Raw genomic sequence first — 23,742 nt, forward strand, 5'->3', positions numbered from 1 at the left:
GAAATGTTGGGAAATATCAGGAAGGGAGACAGAACATAAAGACTCCTAACTCGGGGAAACGAACTAGGGGTGGTGGAGGGGGAGGAGGGCGGGTGTTGGAGGGGAATGGGTGACGGGCACTGAGGTGGACACTTGACGGGATGAGCACTGGGTGTTTTTCTGTATGTTGGTAAATTGAACACCAATAAAAATTAATTAAAAAAAAATAAAAATAAAGTACTGATTGTAAAAAATAAAAAAATAAAAAAATAAAAAATAAAAAAATAAAAAAAAAAGAAGTAAAAAATAGAGCTACCCTATGACCCAGGAATTGCACTACTGGATAATTACCCCAAAGATACTGATGTAGTAAAACTATGGGACACCTGCACTTCAATATTCATAGCAACAATTTCCACAATAGTCAAACTGTGGAAGGAGCCATGATATCCTTTGACAGATGAATGGATATAGATGTGGTATATGTATACAATGGAATATTAGTCAGCCATCAGAAAGGATGAATAACTATCGTTTACATCAACATGGATGGAATTGGATGGTATTATGCTAAGTGAAATAAGTTAACCGGAGACAGACAATTATCATATGGTTTCACTCATATGTGGAATGTAAGAAATAGTGAAAGGGACCATGAAGGAAGCATGGGAAATTGAATGGAGAAAAATTTGAGAGGAAGACAAAGTAAGAGAGACTCTTGACTCTGGGAAATAAACAGAGGGTTGCTGAAGGGGAGGTGTTTGGGGGTATGGGGTAACTGGGTGATGGGCATTAAGGACGGCACATGATATGATGAGCACTGCATGTTAGACTACATATTGGCAAATTGAATTTAAATTTTTAAAAATTAAAAAAAAAACTTGTATGAACTTCTATTATTTACAAAATTTTAGAAGAACCATCTAATGATGCATTCTCAAGGGACTAGACCTTTAGGTAGAAAACAATATATGCACATAAAGAAGCGACCTACATTTATAAGCATAGCCTCAGAAAAACCTTGTGAGGACTGTAACTCTTGCCATGTTCAGAAGAAGGCTTCATCTTTTCCAAAGCTGTTTCTGGTTGAAGAACAGCAGGTGGCAACAAAATCAAGCTTTTTGGTAACAGAAACTTCTGGATTTTCAAATGGTTTGTAGGAGGAGAAGCAGCTTTTAGTGAAGTCTTTTCACCTAAAAATCTAAACTCAGTCCAAGAACAAAAGCAAAACAGAGAAAAGACCTGCCACAATCAGCTTTAGTCACTTTGGATCCAGACATCAGTCCCTGCCTGCCATCCACAGAGACACATATTGTTTCTCCAAGGAATTCTGGGATTGCTATGGACCACGGCCAGGAAAAAACCCTGAGATCTGTCTCTCCTTGACTAGATACTGGATAGGATTCCTGCCCTGATGGTGCCCTTGTCACATGTTGAAGCTGGTTCACCAGGAAACAGGCTCCAGTCAGGGTTGAACTCACTGGAGAGGTCAGCCGAAATTCAGAACTAATTTGTGCTTGAAGGAAGGGATTTTTAATAAAGGAGATTTTGTGGGTAATATAAAGAAATGAAGTACTGATACATGATACACCATGAATGAACCTCAGAAATACCATGCTAAGTGAAAAAGACAGTCATAGAAGACCACATAATGCATGTTACCATTTATAGGAAATGTCCAGAATAGGCAAACCTATAGAGAAAAAAACAGACATAATGGATCACAAAGTAGACACAGAGAACTCAGCTAATTGTTAAAACAAAATAACATTTGTATCATAGGATTCCCAGAGGATGAAGAGAGAGAAAAAGGGGCAAAAGGTTTATTTGAGCAAAACATACCTGATACTTCCCTAATTTGGGGAAAGACACAGGCATCAAAATTCAAGAAGCACAGAGAACTCCTGTTAAATTCAACAAAAATTCGCCATCGCCAAAGCATACCACAGTCAAATTCACAAAATACAGACGAAGAAAGAAGCCTGAAAGCAGCAAGTGAAATGAAGTTTTTAACCTAGAAGGAAAGACTGATCAGGCTTGCAGCATTTCTGTTTACAGAAACTTGACAGGCCAGAAGTGAATGGCAGGATGTATTCAACATGCTGAATGTGAAAAATATGCAGCCTAGAATATTTTATTCAGGAAGGCTGTCATTCAGAATAGAAGGAGAAATGTAGTGCTTGGATGGCACAGTCAATTAAATGTCTGACACTTACTTTTGGCTTAGGTTGTAATCTTAGGGTCATGAGATTGAGCCCTGTGGCAGTCTCTGCACTCATTGGGGGGGTCTGCTTAAGACTCTCTCTACTTCTCCCTTTGTCCCTTCCCTCTAATCTCTCTCTCTAAAATAAATAAATGAATAAACCTTTTAAAAAATTAAATTAAAAAAGAACAGAAGGTGAGAGAAAGAGATTCCAAGGCAACAGAAACTAAAGGAGTTTGTGTACACTAAACCAGCCCTGTAAGAAATACTAAGGAGGAATCTTTGAGTGGGAATATAAAAGATCAAAAGCAATAAAGACTAGAAAGGAACAGAAAACATCACCAGAAACACCAACTTTACAAGTAACAAAATTGAACTAAATTTATATCTTTCAATAATCACTCAGAATGTTAATGGCCTAAAGCTCCTATCAAAAAATATATGTATTAGAATGGACAAAAAATAAGATCCATTTATATGTTTCCTCTAAGAGTTCATTTTAGGCCTAAAAAGATTAATAGTGAGGGGTGGAGAACCATTTATCATGCTAATGTATGCTGACAAAAAGCCAGAGTAGCCATGCTTATATTAGAAAAACTATATTTTAAACCAAAGGTTGTAACAAAAGATGAAGAAGGGCATTACATCATAATTAAGGGGTTATCAATGAAGAAGATCTAACAATTGTAAACATTTATGTCCCCAACTTAGAAGCACCCAAATATATAAAATAATAATAAAAAACACAAAAATGTTCACTGATAATACAATTAGAGTAGAGGACATTAACAGCCCACTTACAGCAATGGACAGGTCATCTGATTGGAAAATCAACAAGGAAACAATGGTATTAATGAAACAATGTTATTAATGACATGCCTGACAAGATGGACTTAACATATATATTAAGAACATTTCGATTGAGGGAGGGGCAAGATGGCGGCAGAGTAGGGTCTCCAAGTCACTTGTCCTCAACAAATTACCTAGAAAACATTCAAATCATCCTGAAAATCTACGAATTCGGCCTGAGGTTTACAGAGAGACGAGCTGGAACGCTGCAGTGAGAAGAGTTCGCACTTCTATCAAGGTAGGAAGACGGGGAAAAAGAAATAAAGACACAAAAGGCCTCCAAGGGGGAGGTGCCCCGCGAGGAGCCGGGCTGAGGCCGGGGCGAGTGTCCCCAGGACAGGAGAGCCCCGTCCCGGAGGAGCAGGAGGTGCACCAACCTTCCCCGCGGAAAGGCCTCCCGGGGAATTGGAGCAGGATCCCCAGAAAGGCGGGGATGCCCTCGGGCTCCCTGGGACAGTAACAGAGGAACTGCGCCCCAGGAGATGCGCCGAGCTCCCTAAGGGCTGCAGCGCTCGGCGGGACCCGGAGCAGCTCGGAGGGGCTCGGGCGGCGGCTCCGTGGAGGGGGCTGCGGGGCTCCGGGAGCAGCTCGGCGGCGGCGGCTCGGGCGGAGGAAGAAGCTCCGCGAAGGGGGTGGCGCGGCTCCGGGAGCAGCTCGGGGTGACTCGGTCTGCGGCTCCGCGGAGGGGGCTACCCCGCCGGGAGCGCGAATCCAACAGCGCAGGCCCCGGAGCACAGGGCGCCGGGACACAGCCCAGGATCCGGCCTCCCCCGGGACAGGCAGAGGCTGGGAGGGCCCAGGACAGCCAGGACGCTCTTGCCCCGAGCTGAGCAGATCAGCGGGCCCGCCCGGGAGCCCCCAGGCCCTGCAGACGGAGAGCCCCGGAGCTACTGCGGGGACTGACTCCAGGGTCCCAGAGCTGCCGCCGCCACTGTGGCTTCCTCCCGGGGCCTCACGGGGTGAACAAACCCCACTGAGCCCTGCACCAGGCAGGGGCTGAGCAGCTCCCCCAAGTGCTAACACCTGAGAATCAGCACAGCAGGCCCCTCCCCCAGAAGATCAGCGACACGGACCAGTTCCAGGGGAAGTCAAGGGACTTAAAGTATACAGAATCGGAAGATACTCCCCTGTGTTTTTTCTGTTTTTTTTTGTTTTTGTTTTGTTTTTGTTTTGTTTTGTGCTTTTTTTTCTTTCTTCTTGATTTCGGATTGCTTCCCCCACCCCACTCCACCCCACCCTTTTTTTTCTCCTTTCTTTCTTTTTCTTTCTCTTTTTCTTCTTTTTCCCCTTTTTTTTTCTTCTTTCACTTTTTTCTTTTTCTCTTTTCTTTCCTTCTCTCTCTTTTTCTCCTTTTCCCAATACAACTTGTTTTTGGCCACTCTGCACTGAGCAAAATGACTAGAAGGAAAACCTCACCTCAAAAAAAAGAATCAGAAACAGCCCACTCTCCCACAGAGTTACAAAATATGGATTACAATTCAATGTCAGAAAGCCAATTCAAAAGCATTATTATACAGCTACTGGTGGCTCTAGAAAAAACCATAAAGGACTCAAGAGACTTCATGACTGCAGAATTTAGATCCAATCAGGCAGAAATTAAAAATCAATTAAATGAGATACAATCCAAGCTAGAAGTCCTAACGACGAGGCTTGACGAGGTGGAAGAACGAGTGAGTGACATAGAAGACAAGTTGATGGCAAAGAGGGAAACTGAGGAAAAAAGAGACAGGCAATTAAAAGACCATGAGGATAGATTAAGGGAAATAAATGACAGCCTGAGGAAGAAAAACCTACGTTTAATTGGGGTTCCCGAGGGCGCCGAAAGGGACAGAGGGCCAGAATATGTATTTGAACAAATCCTAGCTGAAAACTTTCCGAATCTGGGAAGGGAAACAGGCATTCAGATCCAGGAAATAGAGAGATCCCCCCCTAAAATCAACAAAACCCGATCAACACCTCGACATTTAATAGTGAAGCTTGCAAATTCCAAAGATAAGGAGAAGATCCTTAAAGCAGCAAGAGAAAAAAAGTCCCTGACTTTTATGGGGAGGAATATTAGGCTAACAGCAGACCTCTCCACAGAGACCTGGCAGGCCAGAAAGGGCTGGCAGGATATATTCAGGGTCCTAAATGAGAAGAACATGCAACCAAGAATACTCTATCCAGCAAGGCTCTCATTCAAAATGGAAGGAGAGATAAAGAGCTTCCAAGACAGGCAGGAACTGAAAGAATATGTAACCTCCAAACCAGCTCTGCAAGAAATTTTAAGGGGGACTCTTAAAATTCCCCTTTAAGAAGAAGTTCAGTGGAACAATCCACAAAAACAAGGACTGAATAGATATGATGACACTAAACTCATATCTGTCAATAGTAACTCTGAACGTGAACGGGCTTAATGACCCCATCAAAAGGCGCAGGGTTTCAGACTGGATAAAAAAGCAGGACCCATCTATTTGCTGTCTACAAGAGACTCATTTTAGACAGAAGGACACCTACAACCTGAAAATAAAAGGTTGGAGAACCATTTACCATTCAAATGGTCCTCAAAAGAAAGCAGGGGTAGCCATCCTTATATCAGATAAATTAAAATTTACCCTGAAGACTATAGTGAGAGATGAAGAGGGACACTATCTCATACTCAAAGGATCTATCCAACAAGAGGACTTAACAATCCTCAATATATATGCCCCGAATGTGGGAGCTGCCAAATATTTAAACCAATTAATAACCAAAGTGAAGAAATACTTAGATAATAATACACTTATACTTGGTGACTTCAATCTAGCTCTTTCTATACTCGATAGGTCTTCTAAGCACAACATCTCCAAAGAAACGAGAGCTTTAAATGATACACTGGACCAGATGGATTTCACAGATATCTACAGAACTTTACATCCAAACTCAACTGAATACACATTCTTCTCAAGTGCACATGGAACTTTCTCCAGAATAGACCACATACTGGGTCACAAATCGGGTCTGAACCGATACCAAAAGATCGGGATAGACCCCTGTATATTCTCAGACCATAATGCCGTGAAATTAGAACTTAATCACAACAAGAAGTATGGAAGGACCACAAACACGTGGAGGTTAAGGACCATCCTGCTAAAAGATGAAAAGGTCAACCAGGAAATTAAGGAAGAATTAAAAAGATTCATGGAAACTAATGAGAATGAAGATACAACCGTTCAAAATCTTTGGGACGCAGCAAAAGCAGTCCTGAGGGGGAAATACATCGCAATACAAGCATCCATTCAAAAACTGGAAAGAACTCAAATTCAAAAGCTCACCTTACACATAAAGGAACTAGAGAAAAAGCAACAAATGGACCCCACCCCCAGCAGAAGAAGACAGTTAATTAAAATTCGAGCAGAACTCAATGATATCGAGACCAAAAGAACTGTGGAACAGATCAACAGAACCAGGAGTTGGTTCTTTGAAAGAATTAACAAGATAGATAAACCATTAGCGAACCTTATTAAAAAGAAGAGAGAGAAGACTCAAATTAATAAAATCATGAATGAGAAAGGAGAGATCACTACCAACACCAAGGAAATACAAACGATTCTAAAAACATATTATGAACAGCTGTATGCCAATAAATTAGGAAATCTAGGAGAAATGGACGCATTCCTGGAAAGCCACAAACTACCAAAACTGGAGCAGGAAGAAATAGAAAACCTGAACAGGCCAATAACCAGGGAGGAAATTGAAGCAGTCATCAGAAACCTCCCGAGACACAAGAGTCCAGGGCCAGATGGCTTCCCAGGGGAATTCTATCAAACGTTTAAAGAAGAAATCATACCTATTCTACTAAAGCTGTTTGGAAAGATAGAAAGAGATGGAGTACTTCCAAATTCATTGTATGAGGCCAGCATCACCTTAATTCCGAAACCAGACAAAGACCCCACCAAAAAGGAGAATTACAGACCAATATCCCTGTTGAACATGGATGCAAAAATTCTCAACAAGATACTAGCCAATAGGATCCAACAACACATTAAGAAAATTATTCACCATGACCAAGTAGGATTTATCCCCGGGACACAAGGCTGGTTCAACACTCGTAAAACAATCAGTGTGATTCATCATATCAGCAAGAGAAAACCAAGAACCATATGATCCTCTCATTGGATGCAGAGAAAGCATTTGACAAAATACAGCATCCATTCTTGATCAAAACCCTTCAGAGTGTTGGGATAGAGGGAACTTTCCTCGACATCTTAAAAGCCATCTACGAAAAGCCCACAGCAAATATCATTCTCAATGGGGAAGCACTGGGAGCCTTTCCCCTAAGATCAGGAACAAGACAGGGATGTCCACTCTCACCACTGCTGTTCAACATAGTTCTGGAAGTCCTCGCCTCAGCAATCAGACAACAAGAAGACATTAAAGGCATTCAAATTGGCAAAGAAGAAGTCAAACTCTCCCTCTTCGCCGATGACATGATACTCTACATAGAAAACCCAAAAGCCTCCACCCCAAGATTGCTAGAACTCATACAGCAATTTGGTAACGTGGCAGGATACAAAATCAATGCCCAGAAATCAATGGCATTTCTATACACTAACAATGAGACTGAAGAAAGAGAAATTAAGGAGTCAATCCCATTTACAATTGCTCCCAAAAGCATAAGATACCTAGGAATAAACCTAACCAAAGAGGTGAAGGATCTATACCCTAAAAACTATAGAACACTTCTGAGAGAAATTGAGGAAGACACAAAGAGATGGAAAAATATTCCATGCTCAATGATTGGAAGAATTAATATTGTGAAAATGTCAATGTTACCCAGGGCAATTTACACGTTTAATGCAATCCCTATCAAAATACCATGGACTTTCTTCAGAGAGTTAGAACAAATTATTTTAAGATTTGTGTGGAATCAGAAAAGACCCCGAATAGCCAGGGGAATTTTAAAAAAGAAAACCATAGCTGGGGGCATCACAATGCCAGATTTCAGGTTGTACTACAAAGCTGTGGTCATCAAGAGAGTGTGGTACTGGCACAAAAACAGACACATAGATCAATGGAACAGAATAGAGAACCCAGAAGTGGACCCTGAAATGTATGGTCATCTAATATTCGATAAAGGAGGAAAGACTATCCATTGGAAGAAAGACAGTCTCTTCAATAAATGGTGTTGGGAAAATTGGACATCCACATGCAGAAGAATGAAACTGGACCACTCTCTTTCACCATACACAAAGATAAACTCAAAATGGATGAGAGATCTAAATGTGAGACAAGAGTCCATCAAAATCCTAGAGGAGAACACAGGCAACACCCTTTTTGAACTCGGCCACAGTAACTTCTTGCAAGATACATCCACAAAGGCAAAAGAAACAAAAGCAAAAATGAACTATTGGGACTTCATCAAGATAAGAAGCTTTTGCACAGCAAAGGATACAGTCAACAAAACTAAAAGACAACCTACAGAATGGGAGAAGATATTTGCAAACGACATATCAGATAAAGGGCTAGTTTCCAAAATCTATAAAGAACTTATTAAACTCAACACCAAAGAAACAAACAATCCAATCATGAAATGGGCAAAAGACATGAAGAGAAATCTCACAGAGGAAGACATGGACATGGCCAACATGCACATGAGAAAACGCTCTGCATCACTTGCCATCAGGGAAATACAAATCAAAACCACAATGAGATACCACCTCACACCAGTCAGAATGGGGAAAATTAACAAGGCAGGAAACAACAAATTTTGGAGAGGATGCGGAGAAAAGGGAACCCTCTTACACTGTTGGTGGGAATGTGAACTGGTGCAGCCACTCTGGAAAACTGTGTGGAGGTTCCTCAAAGAGTTAAAAATAGACCTGCCCTACGACCCAGCAATTGCACTGTTGGGGATTTACCCCAAAGATTCAGATGCAATGAAACGTCGGGACACCTGCACCCCGATGTTTCTATCAGCAATGGCCACAATAGCCAAACTGTGGAAGGAGCCTCGGTGTCCATCGAAAGATGAATGGATAAAGAAGATGTGGTTTATGTATACAATGGAATATTACTCAGCAATAAGAAACGACAAATACCCACCATTTGCTTCAACGTGGATGGAACTGGAGGGTATTATGCTGAGTGAAATAAGTCAATCGGAGAAGGACAAGCAGTGTATGTTCTCATTCATTTGGGGAATATAAATAATAGTGAAAGGGAATATAAAGGAAGGGAGAAGAAATGTGTGGGAAATATCAGGAAGGGAGACAGAACATAAAGACTCCTAACTCGGGGAAACGAACTAGGGGTGGTGGAAGGGGGGAGGAGGGCGGGTGTTGGAGGGGAATGCGTGACGGGCATTGAGGTGGACACTTGACGGGATGAGCACTGGGTGTTTTTTTGTATGTTGGTAAATTGAACACCAATAAAAATTAATTAAAAAAAAAAAGAACATTTCATCCTAAAGCAGCAGAATACATATTCTTTTCAAGTGCACAAGAAACATTCTCTAGAATGATTACTTACTGGGTCACAAATCAAGTTTCAACCAGTGCAAAATATCAAGATCATACCATGCATATTTTCAGACCACTATGCTTTGAAACTTGAAGTCAACCAGAAGAAAAAATTTGGAAAGACTATAAATACATGAAGATTAAATAGCATCTTACTAAAGAATCAGTGGATTAATCAGGAAGTTAAAGAAGAAAATTAAAAATACATGGAAGCAAATGAAAATGAAAACATGACAGTCCAAAACCTTTGGGATGCAGCAAAGGCCATCCTAAGAGGAAGTAAATCACAATACAGGCCTTCTTCAAAAAACAAGAAAAGTCTCAAATACACAATATAATCTTACACTTAAAGGAGCTAGAAAAGGAATAGCAAATAAAGCATAAAGCCAGTAGAAGTAGGGAATTGATAAAGATTAGAATAGAAATGAACTATATAGAAACAAGCAAAAAAAGCACTAGAACAGATCAGTGAAACTAAGACCTGGTGTTTTGAAAGTACTAATAAAATTGATAAACTCTTAGTCTTATCAAAAAGAAAAGAGAAAGAACACAAATTAATTCATGAATGAAAGGGAAGACAATACAATCAATATCACAGAAACACAATTATAAGAGAACATTATAAAAAATTATATGCCAACAAACTGGTTAATCTGGAAGAAATGAATAAATTCCTAGAAACATACAAACTACCAAAACTGAAACATGAAGAAATAGAAACTTTGAACAGACGCATAACCAGAAACGAAATTGAATCATTAATCAAAATCTCCCAACTAACAAAAGTCTGGGGCTAGATGGCTTCACAGGGGAATTCTACCAGAAATTTAAAGAAAAGTTAATAATTATTCTTCTCAAACTGTCCCAAAAATAGAAATGGAAGGAAAATTTCTGAACTCATTCTGTGAAGCTAGTATTACCTTGATTCCAAAGCCAGACAAAGAGCCCACTTCAAAGGAGAATTATAGGCCAATATCCCTGATGAACATGGATGCCAAAATTCTCACCAAGATAGCAGTAGCCAATAGGATCCAACAGTACATAAAAATGATTATTCACCATGACCAAGTGTGATTTATTTCTTGGCTTCAAGGTGGGTTAAATATTTGCAAATCAAATTAATGTGAAGCACTACATTAATAAAAGAATACTATATGTTGGCAAATCGAACTCCAATAAAAATATACAAAAAAAAGAAAGGATAAGAACTATATGGTCTTCTCAATAGATTCAGAAAAAGCATTTGGCAAAATATAGCATCCACTCTTGATAAAAACGCTCAGCAAGGTAGGGATAGAGGGAACATACTTCAACATAATAAAGGTCATATATGAAAGACCCACAACCAATATCACCCTCGATGGAAAAAAACCAAGATCCTTTCCCCTATGATCAGTAACAAGATAAGTATGTTTACTCTCACCATTACTATTTAACAAAGTCCTGGAATTCTTAGCCTCAGCAATCAGACAACAAAACGAAATAAAAGGCATCCAAATTTGCAAGGAAGAAGTCAAACTTTAACTATTTGCAGGTGACATGATACTCTATGTAGAAAACCCAAAAGACTCCAGTAAAAAATTGCTGGAAGTGATACATGAAATCAGCAAAGATGTAGGATATAAGGTCAACTTACAGAAACCTGTTGCATTTCCATACATCAATAATGAAGCAAAGAAAAAGAAATCAAGGAGTTGATAAAATTTGTGATTATACCAAAAACAAAAATATTCTGGCTATATCAAAATAAAAATCTGCTGCACATTGAAGTAAACAATCAACAAAACTAAAAGTCGACCTAAAGAATGAAAGAAGATATTTGCAAATGACATATCTGATAAAGGGTTAGTATCCAAAACATGTTACGAACTTGTAAAACTCATAACTCAAAAAAATAAATAATCCAATTAAAAATGGGGAGAAGACATGAACAGACATTTGTCTGAAGACATCCAGAGGGCTAACAGAACCCTGGAAAAATGTTCATCATCACTTGCCATCAGAATTAAAACTATAGTGAGATACCACCCCATACCTGTCAGAATGGCTAAAATCAACAACACAAGAAACAACAGGTGTTGGTGAGGATATGGATAAAGGGAAACCCTCTTACACTGTTGGTGGGAATGCAAACTGGTGCAGCCACTCTAGAAAGCAGTGTGGTGGTTGCTCAAAAAATTTAAAATAGGACTTCCCTGTGTTGTAATAATCACACTACTAGGCATATAACCCAAAGAATACAAGAACATTAATTGAAAGTGATACTTGCACCCCTATGTTTATAGCTGGATTATTTACAACAGCCAAGATATGGAAGCAGCCCATGTGTCCATCAACTGATGACTGCATAAAGAAGATATATATATATATATATATCAGCCATAAAAAGAATGAAATTTTGTCAGTTTCAATGACATGGATGGGTGGAGCTAGACAGTATGATGTTGAGCAAATAAGTCAGAGAAAAAGAAATACTATATGATTTCACTTATATGTGGAATTTAAGAAACAATAAAACAATACAATACAAATAAGCAAGGGGGAAAAAGAGATAGAGAGAGACAAATCAAGAAACTGTCTCTTACAAATACCATATGATTTCACTTATGTGGAATTTAAAAAACAAAAGAGAGGAATATGGGGGAAAAGGAGACAAACCATAAAATAGACTCTTAACTATAGAGAACTGAGGGTTGGTGGAGAGGAGATGCGTGGGGGCATAGGTTAAATGGGTGATGGATATTAAAGAGGACACTTGTGATGATGAGCACTGAGTGTTATATGTAAGTGATGGATCACTAAATTCTACTCCTGAAACTAATATTGCACTAATGTTAACTAGCTGGAATTTAAATACAAACCTGAAAAAATCCAGCAAAGAAACAAAAAACAAAAACAAACAAAACAAAAAATAAAACAAAAGAAAGTTTATTTTTTTACAGACTTATTTATTTATTTGACAGAGAGAGGGAGAAACTGAGGGTAGTGGCAGAGGGAGGGGAGAGAGCCCCAAGCTGACTCCGCACTGAGTGTGGTCTAACTCAGGGCTCCATCTCACAACCCAGAAATCATGACCTGAACTGAAACCAAGAGTTGGATGCTTAACCCACTGCACCACCCAGGCACCCCGAAACAATTTCTTAATTATAGAGAACAAACTGAGCTTACCATAGGGCAGGGGGATGGGGGAATAGATTAAATTGGTAATGGTAATTAAAGAGTGCACTTGTGATGAGCACTGGGTGATGTATGGAATTGTTGAATCCCTATATTTTAGACCTGAAACTAATAAAACACTATATGTTAACTAACTGGAATTAAAATAAAAACTAAAAAAAATTGAAGGTGTCAAACTTAGGTTTTTTGAATTCCCTACTAGCTCTAACTTTCTAGGATCTAAGTGAACATATAATAGAAATAGTTTCTATTTCTGGTAATAATTACGTTATTTGAAGCAGACACTCCACTAAGCAGGGAGCCCAACATGAGACTCAATCCCAGACCCTGAGACATGACTGGAGCCAAAGACAGACGACTAATGGGCTGAGCCACCCAGGAGCCACAGATTATTCCATAATTTAACAAATTCACATAGTAAAGATAATTTGAGCTAGGATATGAACCAGGCTTCCACTAAGCACTTCAGAAGCATTGGAGGGAAGTGGAGATTGTGAAGCAGAGGATAACATTTCACTTTTATATATCTTTGCAGCCTACTTTTAAAATATATATCCACAAGTATGAGTTACTCTTTGAAAAAATAAAATAAAGAAGCTAAGTAGAAAAACAATTCACCGTTTCTTCAAGAAATATTTATCAAGCACTCAGTACCTGCCAAGCCCTGTAGGATAGAATTTTGAACAAGAAAGATACGACTTTTTCTTTCATGGACCTAAAAACAAGGATAGGTTCTCTGATGAAGTATAGACATATCTGACCTACTCAAGATATTTTTCTTAATTGTGGTCTGGAGATTGCTTATATTGGAACCACCTAGGCACTTGAAAAATTCAGATTCTCAGGTTCCATCATAAACATTTTTTTAAGATTTTATTTATTTATTCATGATAGTCACACACACAGAGAGGCAGAGACATAGGCAGAGGGAGAAGCAGGCTCCTTGCAGGGAGCCCGACGTGGGATTCGATCCTGGGTCTCCAGGATTGCGCCCTGGACCAAAGTCAGGCGCTAAACCACTGTGCCACCCAGGGATCCCCTCCATCATAAACTTATTGAATAAAATTTCAGAATGAGGCCAGGAGCTCCCAAGTTTAAACAAGCAGCACAGGTGATTCTTCTGCACACTATAGTTAGAGAATTTCCATTCTAGGGCGTGGGGGTAGTTTTACATCTTATTCTCTTTGTATATCTGCATTTTCTACAGTTTCTTCAGTGAATATGCATACTTAAGAAAAAAACTACATTAGTTAAGAAAAATTAACTAAATGTATAGCTAGAATGAATTCCTGCTAACAGAAATCAGTGTTGTAACCAGGGTGTGGATTTTAAGGTAAAAAATCAAGTTAGGTTTTGAAGAATGGGAAGCCAATAGATTAGCTGAGAAAACATTCCAAAAATGTAGCACAGACTCTGTTCAAATCTAGGGGTTTCTATAAGCTCTTTTGCAGAACTATCTTTAGCATGTCGACTGTGGGCCCCCTAAGGATTGGCTGCTACATTGTGCCAATAAGGACTTTGATCATGCACCCATCTATCCACCCGGTTACTGTTCACATCTGGACGGTCCTTGGGGCTGACATCTGCAGACTAACTGCCTCAACTTGTAATAGTGACCAACGTTTTATGGTTAATTGTTTTGTTTCAGGATATTTTGCAAAAGTCACTTCTGCGGAGGCTGCTAGACAGGATGCTATTGTGGTCTTGTGAAACAGGATGATAGTGCAGTTTCATCTTAGCTGTCCCGGCTCCATGTTTTCTTGCTGGGGATCCTAGCCCTAACTACCTAAGTGTCCAATTAACTCCTTAGCAGTAGGTTCTGTCTCATAAGCTTACTCAAGTAGTGTCATATTTGCTAATGTTAATCAAAGTGTACTAGTCTTCCTGTGAAAAACTTAGACATAAAATACAAAGTCCTTTGGCTCCACTTTTCCAATTTTAACATAATAAACTTCCCATTCCTCAATTAGATTGCACTTTCAATGCCACATTGGAATTTCAGAGACTTGAGTTTAAAAAAATGGAAGAAAAAGACGCTGGATTTTATAGTTTTGTGCATGTAATATCACACTAGAAAGTTTTGGGTGTAAACATTTTCCCCATATTTAGATGGTCAAGGATAAATGTATGAGGACTAAGACCATAGGCAAAAATTGAAATATTGTGAATCCAACTAAATTTACCCGGAGAAGCAAAATGGCAACTGTTGTTGTAGTATAGCTTTTTGCCAGCCTTTCCTGTGCTAAAAGAAGAAGCAATGCATAGAGAGTGGAGGAGGGAGCATTCCCTTCCTCTCATGGGACATAAAAGTAAAATTATAATTGTAATTTCTGGCAAGGAGAGGGTTTCCTTAACGCATAAGAAAGTCATCAAGTTCTAACAAAGACGGTCACAGATACTTTATGGACTTATGGCCTCCCAAATCTAAGTCCAACTTATTAAATAGTTTTCACCTTTTGGTACCATGTATATTTTACTCCAAGACTTAGGCCAAATGACTGGTTTTCTTTCCTATAATGCACCCTCACAATGACTGATCACCCCATGACCAAGTAAGGATGGATCTATCTGCATATGCAATGGACAGACTTGCTTGGGTGAAAAAAGTAGTTCTACCTGTCTCTGTCTGTCTGTTTCTCTCTCTCACATACATTCATACATACATACACATGGCAAAACCTCCAAATAAGATCAATAATTTATATTTGTCAATTGAAGCAATTATTGCATGATTTTTACTTTACTTTGTCTTGACCTGACAGAGTACTTTTTACTGGAGTATGAAAGTGTTGCAAAGATAGTGGTTCACTTAGAAAAAGAAAATAATGTATCCTGGGCATTAGAAAACTCCATCTGAAATCATACTTATGAAACCAGTTCATAGATGGATACTTCCCAAGACATAGCTCCTTCTTAATTACACATTTGCCCTGCCTCCTTTGTATTTTCACTGTAATCATTTTCCCTCCCTAACTGAACTTAAACCATGAAGTCCCAGCTGTCCCCCTCCTCTCTAGTTTAGCAGAGCAGCTCTTCTAAACTATACTGATCTGATTGCTAAAATAGCAACTTTTGCCCAACCCAATAAACTATTTTAGACAAACTGATTCCGCCCTTGTTGATCCAGCCAACTAGCAATTGTTATTCCCAGAACAGAGATTCTGCATTAGGTACCTTGTATAAATAAGCTCCACTGTTTTGTATCAAATACTGTCAGTATACTAAGCACTATACTGACATTGTGTACTTGTATGTAAGGAAGGAAGGAACATGTGAAAAGGGGTTGTTGAAAAACAATAAACAAGTTTCCTCTAACCTCAAAGTACTTCCAATCTATTGAGAGGAAAACAAATTCAGCTCCCTAGAATTAATTAATTAATATATTTATTTATGAGAAACAGAAAAAGAGGTAGAGACATAGGCAGAGGGAGAAGCAGGCTCCCTGCGGGGAACCCAGTGCTGGGCTGGATCCCTGGACCCTGGGATCACAACCTGAACCCAAGGCAGAAGCTCAACCACTGAGCCAGCCACCCAGGCATCCCTAAAATCTTAAAAAAAAAAGAATTGCTATTAACAGCAAACTCTTTTATGATATTACCAAAACTGATCTTTTTTAAAATTTTTTTCCAATTATAAATGTAAATATGGGTCAAATGCAGAAAAATTTTAAAACATTAAAAAGTACATTATATGTAATATTGATATTATATGTAATATTAACTCCAAGAAATAATTATTGTTAACATTTCTGCATATATATCTATATATTTAATTACATTTATAATTATATTTCTGTATATATTCTAAAGTGGTATCATACTGTACATGTTTTTTTGACCCCTAAATTTTTAATTTAGCACTGGATTGTATTTTCCCATGCCAAAAAATATTTAGTAACAATATGGTTTTTAAAGGTAGTATATTCTTTACCTCTATATAGAGTTATTATAAATAGAACAATTTTCCATTGTTGGATATTTTGATTATTTCTAATTTTCACTATTATAAATAATATAATGAAAATCATTATGCATTAATTTTTGCATACATCTCTCAGTATAAATATACTAAGTATAAATATACTAATATAAATATACCTTAGTATAAATGTCTAAGAATTACTAGATGAAAGATCATACACTAAGGAGAGCAAGTGATGTGATGAACATTGGGTGTTATACTGTATGTTGGCAAATTGAATTTAAATTTTTAAAAAGTGTCATGCATATTATAAGATTTTATGCTTTTTTTGTCATTATACCTGGCCTTATCATATATGTTTGCCTTATATTGTTTATATTATATTGCTGTAGAAAGAGTATCCATCAGTTTTTGTATTTGTTTTTACATGAAGAAATACCTACACATATATTCAAAGGTTTATACTAGTTACTATTTTTTGCATATGATAGATATATCTGTATGCAAGTGCATTTATTTTTTTCTGACTAATATTGTAGGCCAAACCAGTGTTGCATACTTTTTTTTTTTTTTATCAAATTCAGGACACTACCCATAAGCTTCCAGCTGAACACAGATATTACCAAATGAGAATGGAGAAAAGAAGAGTTCCCCAGCTGATTTTTTCCACCAGCAGAGCTGAGCATTTTCAGAGTATGCATATCTGGACATACAACATAAGTGAGTATAGTGGGGTCAGAATGGCAAAGGTCTTTCAACAAGCCTATATCAAGTGTCTGCTTTATATAAATTATTATGCTAACTACCCTGCATTTGCAAGTGCATAATTTTGAGGAGATTAGTGCAAGGTCATATATACAAAAACAAAAACAAAAGCTTTCAAGGACTGGCAGGAAATGGTTGCTTGGGAATTAGATATTCAGTAGAAAGGCTATATGGGTGATGTAGCAAAGGCATTTCGCCAAACAAAATCAAATCAAGATGAATAGATTAAAACGAAAAATTGGTTTGTGATGATCAGAATCAAAAGTTTGTTCTTATAACTGCATTTTAATTTCATTACTGTTCTCCCAACATGAAAAAGGATTCCCTAAAATTATGCTGTAATGCAAAAGAAAATATTCACACAGAATATAGATAAATAGCACATTTTCAAATCAGTCCTGATGGTTAATGCTCCATTGTGAAAAATTATTGTAGAAGGAGGAAAAGATTATCATAAAAGGCCGACAGCTTTAGAATTGAGGTGGAGGTAAAGAAAGGTCTATTGAATTCCCAAAAAGCATTTGTGCTTTGATTTATTAAACTTTATATCTATTTTTTTACTACTAACCCTATCACTGGCACTGTGCTAGGTTCTGTGGAGAAAAAGACAAAGCAAAGTGTCTGTCTTTATCTAATAGAGGATAGCAGCAGGAAATAATAATAGATAAATTGCAAGAAATAATAGATAATTTATATTGAAGACTTAGTACATGTATTAGGGTTTTTGGTTGCAAAAAAGGCTAAATCAAGCATCGAAGACTAGTTCATACACTCTCAGTCTAATGAGTTCAGAGAACCAAACTTGAAAGTTTCACAGGTTGTATTGATAAGATACTGGAAACTACCACTAAAACCTATACTGCCAGTGACTCCAGTAATTGGACATAATTGCTTCTACTGCCATCACCCAGCACCAAAATTACTTCTAAATGGCCCCAGTGTCCTCACATTTCTAAATTCCACTCAAAGTAGGTGATTTTGACTGGTAGAGTCATAATATCCTCATGCTTTACTTTCAAGGGAAGTTGGTAAAGGTAATAGTTGATATTGTCAGCTTCAAAAGTGGGAGGTTGGATATGCCTCATAAAATGAACAATTACCAAAGCATAAGCAGATGCTCAAGATGCATGGAAACTACAAAGAATTATAAGTATTCATTACAGTTAGATACTGTGCTAAGTAATTTATATACCTTTTCTTTTTTTTAATCTGCAGAGAACCACTATGTTAGGTGGATGCATCAGTCTAGTTAGGCAAAGTTACATTTGGAAAAAGCTGCCATATTTGCTCCCATTTCATTGGCCAGAGCTACACATATAATCATGTCTAAAATAAAGCATATGGGGAAGTATAATCCTTCATATATTCATAAATAGAAAGAGAACCAGCTTTAGGGGGAATATTAATAATGTATATAAAGCAGGTACTAATTTTTAGTGCCTTCAATTTTGGGGAAATATAAACACAGAGTTTAATTTAGGTAGTAGTAAATGATAAAACTGGAATTTTAACTTTTTAGAAAATTAAGTTTTTAAAAAATTACAGTTTTTTAATAACAATGATATCTAATATGCATTTAGAATCACTAAGCATTATTTTAATTTTTAACAAGAATCCTTTCTGACAAATTTAATCAGTGTCTCAATTAAATATATAAAGAAACAAGGGCTGCGAGGGGTTTGATAATTTGTTCAAGTTTACCCAGCTAATATATAATGAATCAAGCCTGAATGCAGTAGTGTGATTTCAAAGTCACGTTTTAACTACTCTACTCCACAGCCTCCACATACTCTGCTTTCTAAGGCAATATAATTAATGTATAGTGACCAGCTTATCTGAATGAATGTAATTGACTACTAAAAATGGGTTTTTCATAATACATCTTTAGAGCAGTAAGGGACGTTAGAGATTGTCTAGGTCAGTCATGTGCTTTTAGTTTGATTTTTACTTTTTCCATATTTTATTTTTTATTGAATTATAATTAATATATGGTGTTATATTAGCTTTAGCCGTACAGTATAATTCTATATATTACTCAGTGTTCATCATGATAAGTGTATCTTAATCTCTTTTATCTGACTTCATCCCTCCCCCCACCCACCTTCCCTTTGGCAACCACCAGTTTGTTCTTTGTATTTAAGTCTATGGTAAAAAGTAAAATAAAATAGAACTGAAGTTTTAAAAAGAGTCTATAGTTTGTCTCATTTTTCTTGTTTTGTTTCTTAAATTCCACATACATGAATGAAATCATATGGTATTTGTTTTTCTCTGGCTTATTTCACTTAGCATTATACCCTCTAGGTCCATCTATGTTGTTGTAAAACCTAGGAATAAGCTTAACAAAAAGATGGGAATCCTGTACTCTAAAAACTAAAGGATTGATGATAGAAATTGAAGATGACACAAATGGAAAGATATTCCATGCTCATAGATTGGAAGAACCAATATTGATAAAATGTCCATACTACAAAGCATACTATCCAAAGCAATCTATAGATTTAATACAATCCCTATCAAAATACCAACATCATTTTTCACAGAATTAGAACAAATAATACTAAAATTTGTATGGAACCACAAAAGACCCTGAATAGTCATCTGCTTTTTCAAATTAGAAAGTTGGGGCCAAAAGAGGGCAAGAAGTTCATGTAAAGTTATTGGTATTTAGTGGTAGAAGTAGGACTCAAGTGTGGGCCCTAAGCAATATTCAGTTTTGTAATGAAACCTACAGGTCTTTTCTGCATCTTTACATGGTAGGATTATTGCAAAGCTCATCTTAGACCATATCTCATCCAGACTCATGGATATATCATCTTTCCTTTATTGACAAGAATATTCTCACCTTTTGGCAGGATGGCTATTGGAGTGTGAGAGAAAGAAAAGTAAACCTATTTGGGTATACCAATTAACAAAAATTAAAAGGGGATGATTAAGTAAGGGTCGTATAGAGTCTGTTTCTTCTTTTAGTTGTGAACTGACTGTAGGGGAAGAGGAATAGAAACATAGTTTATCATACTCAATCAGTAGGAGAATGGTAATGTTATGACAGCTGTCCTAAATATACTCAAACCAGTAACTGATATAAAAAGGAGAGAAATAAATGGATAGGTGGTATCTGCTTCTCATAACCTCCTGTAGCATTTTATTCCCATTTCAGTGTTTATTGTTATAGTTAGAATAGCTCTATTTAGTAAGTTTCAATCCTATGGTAAGGACTCTTTACTGTTATTTATATTGTATTCAACAGATAATTCTACAGGGATCTAAATCACACAGAGATCTCATTGTGCCTTGAAAAAAAAAGTGGCTGAAAAACACTGTTTTAAATCAAATCAACATTTATAGCCCTTGCCTAGTATGTGGGAGGCATCATGTGAGGTATTTTTTCCCAAAACGTTCATTATCCTTTGAAACAAGGAGCAAAGAGGGCCAGATGGGGAGAATAAAAAATTTGCTAACTAGTACAATAAGACTACAAATAGTTGAGATTAATGCTGTAAGTGTGTCCCTCTGATATCTAATACCATGTGTCCCTCTAATATCATTTCTGAGTACCTGGGGCTGGAAAGGAAAAGTTAGAGTCCACTTTTATTAATGGCTATGCAATTAAAATTGATGAGCTGTTTCTATGCTTTTTGGTGGTTTTATGTGAGTAGCTACAGCTTCATTATTGGAGCTTTAACATGAATTCTGTACTTGTTAGAAATGCACAAAACCTATTTTATAGATAAAAAAAAGTTTCCTCCAAACAAGTTGTCACATGCCACAAGCAGAAATATATTTGTTTGTTTGTTTGTTTGTTTAAATTAGGCTTGGGGAGTATGAGTGGTAAGCTATCAGGTTTGAAAAATTCCTTTTGGTGGAATTAACTGAAGAAGAATGTATTCAAAATCAAAATTATTCTTCTCTCAAACTAGCAAGACCTGAGTTTTCTATTTTATTTCTCCATCTCCCTGCTGTCCACGTCCAAGAATTGACTGAATTAGCAAATTCTAGAGCCATGAGGAATCTCAAATCCATATTTTCCCTTACAATTATCTTAACCCAGACTTTCAATATCTTTCACTTAAATCATTACTGTTGTTTCAACTTTTTTTTTTTTAACCACTGGCCTTTCCTCTTTCCTATCTAGGAATTCACAAACTTTCGTGTGCATCTGAATCGCATGAAAAGCTTATTAAAACAGAAACTTTGGGCTTTTGTTTAGTTTCTGATTAAGTAGGTCTGGAGGTGGGGTAAGAATTTGTAATTAGCAAATCAATGTTGATGCTGCCAGTTCTGGGATAACACTGTGAGTAGCCCTACTCTAATCCATGGTTTTCCATTACACTATTGGCCAAGTCCACCTTCCTAAAACATAACTCTATTTTTATCTCTTATATTCACAAAATTTCTTTTTTTTATTCACAAAATTTCTGTGGATCTCCATTCTCTAACAAATAAAATTCTCTTTATCCTGACAGAAAAAGCTTTCCTCTGTTTTCTTAGCTCCATCTACCTTCCTTCCTTATCTTCTATCTTTACCTTTTAATATATTAGGATGCATAATCAGTTACATACAAGAGATCTGGAATTAGGTATCCTTGGGTTTGAATCCTATCTTCCCACTTAAAGAGTGGGAAATTGAAGAATAACTACGGGCCTTGGTTTTCTTATTTATTTGTAAAATTAGAATAAAAGTATCAACCTCTTAAGATTTTTGTTAGGATTAAGTTAATTAATACACATGGAATACTCAGAGCAATGTCTGGCACCCAATGAAAGGTAGTTATTATTATAAATACATTACACTTTAGTCTAAATATACATCTCATCATTTCCTGAAAAAGCCTCCCTGTTTCCCTCTTTATAATTATGCTTATACTCATAACTCTTCTTCCTCTGGTAAATCTTTTCCTCACTTTCTACCTTTGGCAAATTGTTTTCATTTATTAATGTTTGCTCCAAATGCCAAATGCCAAGCCTTCCAGGAAATATTGCTTTACCCTTATCCCCCAGCCAGGAGGAATTATTATTTTTCATCAATATACATACAAAAATTATATGTACTTCTTTCACTGTGTATTTTTCTTTGTATTATAAATAATCAGATGGTTTTCATGTACCCCCTACTTGACTGTAAATTCCTAGAGAATAGAGTTTAATGTCTTCTACCTTCAGTACTAAGTAGGTACTTCATGAGGTATAACAGAACTTACATGATCTAATACCTGCTTACATACTAAGCCTCCTCTTATAACATTCTACCCTTTATTTTGTGTATCTTGGTCATATTGAAATTTTCTGTTCCTGGAATGTACCACTTTCTCTTCTACTTAAGGGCCCTTGTACATGCTATCCCTTCTGCCTGCAACATTTGCTTTGGAAGACATTCCCTGTTATATCATCTGAAAGCACCTTGCACTTCTTTGTCATAAATAATACCACTTTGTATGTAGTAATTTTATGTTTATTTTCCTCATTTTTCCAAGAAGGAAGAAAATATATCTGTTTTGTTCACACCTTATATCCCAATGTCTAGGGCACTGTTTTTAACTTGATTTGCTCACCTAATACTATGTAATGAAAACTTGACAGGAATTGCATTGAATCTTTAGATGGCTTTTGTTATTATTGACACTTCAACAATGTTAGTGCTTCCAATCCATGAACATGAGAGATCTTTTGTGTCTTCCATTTTTTGCATCATTGTTTCATAGTTTTCAGAGTAGAGATCTTTCACCTCCTTAGTTAAATTGTTTAAAGATTTATTTATTTATTTATTTATTTATTTATTTATTTATTTGAGAGAGAACATGAACAGGGTGGGGGCAGAGGGAGAGAGAGAGAAGCAAACTCCCCACTGAGTGCAAAGCCTGAACTGGGGCTTGATCTCAAGACCTTGACATCATGACCTGAGCCAAAACCAAGACTTGCATGCTGAACCAAGCCACCCAGGTGCCCATTTCCTAAGTATTTTATTATTTTTGGTTTTATTGTAAATGGAATTAATTTATTTGTTTTTCAGAGAATTCATTTTTAGTGCATAGAAATGCTTCTAATTTTATGTGTTAATTTTGTATTTTAGAACTTTACTGAATTCATTGATTTGATCTAACAATTTGTTGAGTCTTCAGAATTTTCTAATACATAAAATCATTTCACCTACACATAGGAACAATTTTACTTCTTCCTTTCCAATTATTTTAAAAATATTTTATTTATTTATTTGAGGGAGAAAGAGAGAGCAAGAACAGGGGGAAAGATAGAAAGGAGTGAAGCAGGCTCCCCACTGATATAGGAGCCTGGGATCATGACCTGAGTAAAAGGCAGTCATTCAACCAACTGAGCCACCCAGGCACCCCTCTTCCTTTCCAATTCTGATTGGAA

Source organism: Vulpes vulpes, chromosome X, assembly GCF_048418805.1.
Source record: "Vulpes vulpes isolate BD-2025 chromosome X, VulVul3, whole genome shotgun sequence".
NCBI lineage: Eukaryota > Metazoa > Chordata > Mammalia > Carnivora > Canidae > Vulpes > Vulpes vulpes.